Source organism: Heptranchias perlo, chromosome 25, assembly GCF_035084215.1.
Source record: "Heptranchias perlo isolate sHepPer1 chromosome 25, sHepPer1.hap1, whole genome shotgun sequence".
Lineage (NCBI taxonomy): Eukaryota > Metazoa > Chordata > Chondrichthyes > Hexanchiformes > Hexanchidae > Heptranchias > Heptranchias perlo.
Genome location: NC_090349.1, coordinates 33,685,413 through 33,692,419, shown reverse-complemented (window position 1 = coordinate 33,692,419; position 7,007 = coordinate 33,685,413).

Genomic DNA, 7,007 nt, shown 5'->3' with positions numbered 1-7,007 from the left:
CAGAGTTAGATCAGACTGAGTGGGGTGTCTCAAAGCCCAGTCCTGGGATCACTACTGATTTCTAATTTACATAAATAACCTGGATTCAGAAGTTCAGTGAAAAGATTTACAGATACAAAACTAGGAGGGGCAGTTTACAGAATGAGTTGGACAAGATATGTGAGTGGGCAGAACAATGACAAATGAAATTTAAATGCAGGCAGATGTAAAGTGCTACACATAGGAAGGAAAAATAAACAGCATGCATACAACATGAATGATGTTGACATAGCTAAAATAAAGGATGAAAAAGACATCAGGATCTTAATAGACTTGATCCTAAACATGTTCAACCAATGCAGAGCAGTAATTATGAGAGCTAATGAAATGTTGAACTACATAGCCAAAACAGTAGAATATGTCACAAGAGGTAGTGATCAAACTGTACAGTGCTCTAGTCAGATCTTGAATACCGCATCCAGTTCTGGTTGGCAAGAAACAAGACATTCAAGCACTGGAGACAGTGCAGAGAACAGCCATAAAACTGATCCTCCGAGTCAGGGGTCTGAGTTATGAGGAACGACTGAATAGATTTATGCTTTACAGCTTGGAAAGGAGATGTCACAGATGTGACCTTACCAAGATATATATATTGCTACGGGTATAGAAAATGTTACCATAGAATATTACTTTAAATTAAACTGCAGGCATAGAACAAGGGGACACAAATTCAAACTAGAGACGGGTACTTTTAGGACAGATATCAGGAAATTCTTCACACATAGGCCAATTAATGTGTGAAATAAACTTCCTAACAGAGTAGTGGAGGCAAAACACTGGAATCATTTAATAAATTAATTGGATGGTACAGTGGATTGACATTAGGATCTTACTGAATGGATGAATTACGATGGGCCAAATGGCCTTCCTCATCTGTAATTATCTTGTGATCTTGTAAATTGAAGTGAGGGACAGAACTTGCAAAATCATAGAAAGGTTACAGCACCGAAGGAGGCCATTCAGCCCAACTAGTCCGCGCTGGCTCTATGCAAGAGCCCAGCTAGTCCCGCTCCCCCACCCTACCCTGTAGCCCTGCAAATGTTTTCCTTTCAAGTACTTATCCAGTTCCCTTTGAAAGCAATGATTGAATCTGCCTCCACCACCCCCTCAGGCAGTGCATTCCAGATCCTAACCACTCGCTGTGTAAAAAGATTGTTCCTCATTTCACGTTTGTTTCTTTTGCCAATCACCTTAAAACTATGCCCTCTGGTTCTTAACCCTTCCGCCAATGGGAACAGTTTCTCTCTATCTACTCTGATTTTGATACCTCTATCAAATCTCCTCGTAACCTTTTCTGTTCCAAGGAGAACAACCCCAGCTGCTCCAGTCTATCCACGTAACTAAAGTCCCTCATCCCTGGAATCATTCTAGTAAATCTCTTTTGCACCCTCTCTAAGGCCTTCACATCTTTCCTAAAGTGCAGTGCCCAGAACTAAACACAATACTCCAGTTGTGGCCGAACCAGTGTTTTATAAAGGTTCATCATGACTTCCTTACTTTTGTACTCTATGCCTCTATTTATAAAGCCCAGGATCCCGTATACTTTTTTAACTGCTTTCTCAACCTGCCCTGCCACCTTCAACGATTTGTGTACATATACCCCCAGATCTCTCTGTTCCTTTACCCCTTTTAGAATTGTGCCCTTTAGTTTATATTGCCTCTCCTCCTTTTTCCTACCCTTCCAAGTTTTGTGTCATCTACAAATTTTGAAATTGTGCCCTGTACACCCAAGTCATTAATATATATCAAGAAAAGCAGTGGTCCCAGCACCGATCCCTGGGGAACACCACTGTACACCTCCCTCCAGTCCAAAAAACAACCGTTCACTACTCTCTGTTTCCTGTCACTTAGCCAATTCTGAATCCATGTTGTTACTGCCCCCTTTATTCCATGGGCCGCAATCTTGATGACAAGCCTACCATGCGGTACTTTATCAAACATGGGAATTAATAAATTAATGAAATAATTAGGAGGAATTCACAAAATAAAAATGACCAGAGAATCAAATGAAATGAGGTAAGTAAAATGAGGCATAGAAGTTAGAAATTAATTGATTAATAAATAGTTGGGAATCATAATTTTAAAATGGCTGTGCCAGAAAATCAGTGAAATGAAGTTAATAAAGTGAGATTTGGAAATTAATGAGTTCATTAAACTGGCGAGCTTCAAGAATTAAAAGTGGGCTTACAGAAAATGGGAGGAATCAGCAATAGAATCATACAGCACAGAAGGAGGCCATTCGGTCCATCGTGCCTGTGTCGGCTCTTTGAAAGAGCTATCCAATTAACCCCACTCCCCTGCTCTTTCCCCATAGCCCTGCAAATGTTTCCTTTTTAAGTATATATCCAATTCACATTTGAAAGTTAGTACTGAATCTGCTTCCACTACCCTTCCAGGCAATGTATTCCAGATCATAACAATTCGGTGCATAAAGAAAAATTTTCTTCATCTTCCCTGTTTTTTTTTGCCAAATATCTTAAACCGGTGTCCTCTAGTTACCAACCCTCTTCCAGTGGGGACAGTTTCTCCCTATCTACTCTATCAAAACCCCATACAATTTTGAACACGTCAATTAAATCTCCCCATACCTTCTCTGCTCTAAGGAGAACAATTCTAGCTTCTCCACAGAACTGAAGGCCCTTATCCCTGGTACCACGCTGATAAATCTCCTCTGCACCCTCTCCAAGGCCTTGACATCCTCCCTAAAGTGTGAATAATAAATAAATAAAAATGAAGATGCTATCATTCAAAGAATGAAGAAGACCCTACAAAGCAGATTTCTCTGCCTTTACAGGCTACATCCTACACACACAGCCGGAGTTGATCCAGGCATGGATTACATTTTGGGGAAAAGAGGGTGATGCTCCCTTGTGATCTTTTTAATGTCAGGGGCTGCCCACCCGTATGATACCCATTCTATACCTACACATTATAAAATGGGCAATAGTCTGTTTTTCCCCAATTAGGAGCACTGTTCTTTCACTTTGTGGGTCGATTTTCAGTTTAGACATATAATGGGCAGTCGGCGGGTGAAGTGTGCCCGCTGACTGCCAATTGTAACCGCTTTGAGGCCCGAGCTTCATTTGCATGCAGCCAGCGAACTGCGCGCATGAAACCAGCTCAACGATGCAGCTCAACGATTGTGGAGGGCAGAAAATCATCTGGTTCCTTAGCAAAGCTGGCTGACAATTGTATTCTTTGGTTGTTGGAGGGGGCAGAGATGAGGTGAACCTAGGGAGGCTGCACACAGGTTAGGAGCAGGCCAGAGTATTTTTCTGGAGCCAGGCAGAGAAGAAATGTCTTGCTTTGTCTTTCACTCTTTTTCATTCATGCTCCCTCTCTCTGTATCTATCTGCCTCTTTATATCTCTTTTTCTCTTCTATAACTGTCTTTCTCTCTTTCACACATACACTGAAATTACAATCAGTAGGAAAAATTCTAAAACTTTTCTCAAATAAAAGTGAGGTGGCTAGCTGCTGCATTCCAATAGGAGCCTCGAGACTGAATTGGCTGTCATCCCATGGTAGCTAAGTCTTGACTGGTACCTGCTTTAGGCTACACCTCCTGTGCTGCTGCACAAGCATCCTGGCCTTGCTTTCTTTCTGCACGTGTGGGCATCTAAAGTAGCTGGCAGGAGGGCACATCTGAGTGGTCAGCAGCATCATGTGAGCACATTTCTGCCATGCCACTAGTACAGGGCACTGCTTTACATGGCTACTGATCTGCAGGAAAGCAGCCCAACGATACCAATTAAACAGTGAAGTCCTGAGAGATAATTACACAGAATCTACAGTACAAAAACAAGCCATTTGGCCCAATTGGTCTATGCCACTCGAGCCTCTTCCCACACTAATTACCTCTTCCCATCCTGCCCCGATATCCCTCTACTCCCTTCTTCTTTGAGTATGCATCAAGCCACCCCTCAAATGTGTCAATGCTATTTGCTTCAACCACTCCATGTGGCAGCGAGTTCCACATTCTCACCACTCTATGTAAAGAAATTCTTCCTAAATTCTTTATTTGATCTGTTAGTGACTATCTTATATTTATGTCCTCTTGTTCTGGACTCACCCACAAGTGGAAATAGTTTCTCCACATCCAACCTAGCGAACCTCTCCATAATTTAATGACCTCTATCAGGTCACTTCTCAGTCTTCGCTTTTCCAGAGAAAAATAAAGCCCCAGCCTGCTCAATCTTTCCTGATAGTTGCATCCTCTTAATTCTGGTAACATCCTTGTAAATATTTTCTGCACTTTTTCCAGGGCTTCAATATCCTTTTGTAGTATGAAGACCAGCACTTCACACAGTACTTCAAGTGTGGTCTAACCAAGATTCTATATATGGGTATAGTAGTGTAGACATTATGTTACTGGACTAGTAATCTAGATGCTTAGAATAATAATCTAGAGAATGTGAATTCAAATCCCATCATGGCAGTTTGAGAATTTGAATTTAGTTTTTTAAAAAATCAGGAACTAAAAAGCTGGTATCAGTAAAAGTGACCATGAAGCTGTCAGATTGTCATAAAACCCCAAATGATTCACTAATATCCTTTAAGGAAGGCTGCTGTCCTCACCTGGTCTAGCCTTACATGGTCTAGCCTTTATGTGACGACAGTCCCACATCAACATTGTTGATTTTTAACTAGCTCTGAAGTGATCGAGCAAGTCATTCAGGGATGGACAATGAATGCTGGCCTTGCCAGTGACGCCCACATCCTGAAAATTAATTTTAAAAATATATAATTACCTCCCAGCTTTTTTATTCTATTCCTCTAGAAATTAACCTCAGTACTTGCACCCCTTATGGCATTATCAAATCAGGTTGCTACTTTTAGCTATTTATATATCCCAACATATCTGAATCCCAGCCCTAATCGCTTGGAGGCTTGACAAGATCACCCTTTTCAATCTGGCTCCCAAGGTCTCGATGGCAGCAGTCTGAGGATCCATGGCTGAAACTAAGATTGTCTTTAGTGCATATTTCTTAAGGGCCTATAATACAGATCTGCCTGGAGCTGCCACAAGCTCTGGGTGGACTGCAGTACTGCAAAGCCAATCATCATGGTGTCGCAGATGCGGGTAGTAAACCGCTTCTACTGCACATTCTTGGAGACCATCCTCTGTGTCTACACACTTAAAAGCTGGACATGTGAGATCTGCTTCACTTAAAAGCTGGACATATGAGATCTGAGTCCTGTAGTTCTTCAGCAGAGGAGTAATGTCTCATATTACAAATTATGGTAGCATGTGTGTTTCATTAATTTGCAATCAAGAAAGGACTGATTGCAGATGTTCCAGAGAATGTCAGTGAGGCCGAAGATGACACTTTTGACACTGAAGACCTGCCTATGAAGAACAGGAAGCAGATGCTGTGGCAACTGCTGCTAAACGGCTGAGCCATACTCATTTGAGATACCTTCACAGATGAATAGAGTGCTATTATTTGAAAGTCTCAGTCCATCAACAATCTGCCTCCTCTCACAAGCTTCTCTATGGTTTAAGTAAAATCTTGCTCCTCACAGCTAGCTATCACATCCTAATCCTGAGCTTCAATGTCAGCACATTACCTGTTCCCCATTATCATACAAGAGAACCAAACATCAAGCAGTCCTTAGATCAAATATTCCAGTGATTTATTGCAACTACTTACAGAAACATTAGTTTTTCTTTTCTCCGTGTACACCCTTCTGACCAGGCAATCTTTCTTCTGCCCTATTCTAACACCTTCTATGTGCTCCTTGAGGGCCTGGGATCCGAGATGTATACAGCAGCTTCAAAATATTATGAGCCTCCTGGGATGGAGGTGGCCCTTATCTCAGGGTCACCAAGTCCTGGAATGGACATCGACAGGCTGACTCTCTGTCATGGGCTTCTTGGCAAGCCTGGTCCTGCAAAGCTGAAGGCTTCTGCAGGGAGCTGATGGAGTGGTCCTCTGTGCTGCTGCCGCAAGAGGTGGCAGCACTTAAGGCGCATACACCAGCTACTCCACGGTTATTGGGAACAGGATTCTGTTACCAACGATAAGCAGAAGAAAGGATACAGAATCAGAAAGATTTGTGAATCCCTGAGAGAGAATCAACCGAAAATCCTCTAGTCCCTCTGAAATCCTGCCTTGTCTACTTTGCAATCTAGTTGACACTGACCTCTTCAAACAGTTCCCCAAGACCTGCACTCTTTCATTCAGTGCCTCCACACTGAGTTGACTGTATTGCCTGGGTCTCTCATGAAGCCGATGATGCTTTGCATATGTTTCTGCAGCTGCTACATTCTCCACATGGCCCTGCAATGAGCTGTAACCTTCTTGGATGTTGGTGCACAGCAGGGCAGTGGACTCCATCACTATCCCAGCCATCTGCCGCACACCTGGTAGAGGCCATATAAACCTCCATCTGCATCTGATGCTACACGCTAGTCTTCATGACATGACCTCCAACATCATCATCTGCACCTTGGGGCTGACATGTCTTCTGCCTTTGCTCAGCTACATCAGGCTCCATTTCCACACCTGCATCCTCTTGCTTCCTTGTGCTCTGTGTCTCACCATGTGTCAATTTCTTGTTTGCAGTATTTGTACCTGTTCTTTTTACACACTAATAATGGTGGGCGCCATGAACTCACCATTATTTTTCCAGCAATTTCTGGATAGTGTCAGTTGCTTTTGCAGTCTTTAATTATAAGTTTTAACTTCAGACAGAACTAATAAAATGGATGCAATATAAGTGGTTTGTTTGTGTAAAATCAATTGCCTTATTATTTCTCAATCTTAATCTCTAATAGTTCAAAGGGAGCAAGGTCCTAGGATGAGAGACTTCAATGTACTAGCATGCATTACAAGATCTGAGACAATGGATATGTGTACTGCCAAGTGATTTCTCTTCTGGGACAAGGAACATAGTGCCATATGATATCCCAACAGTATTGCTTCACTATTGTGCCAGGGAACACCCATCACTTCTCTGTGATTC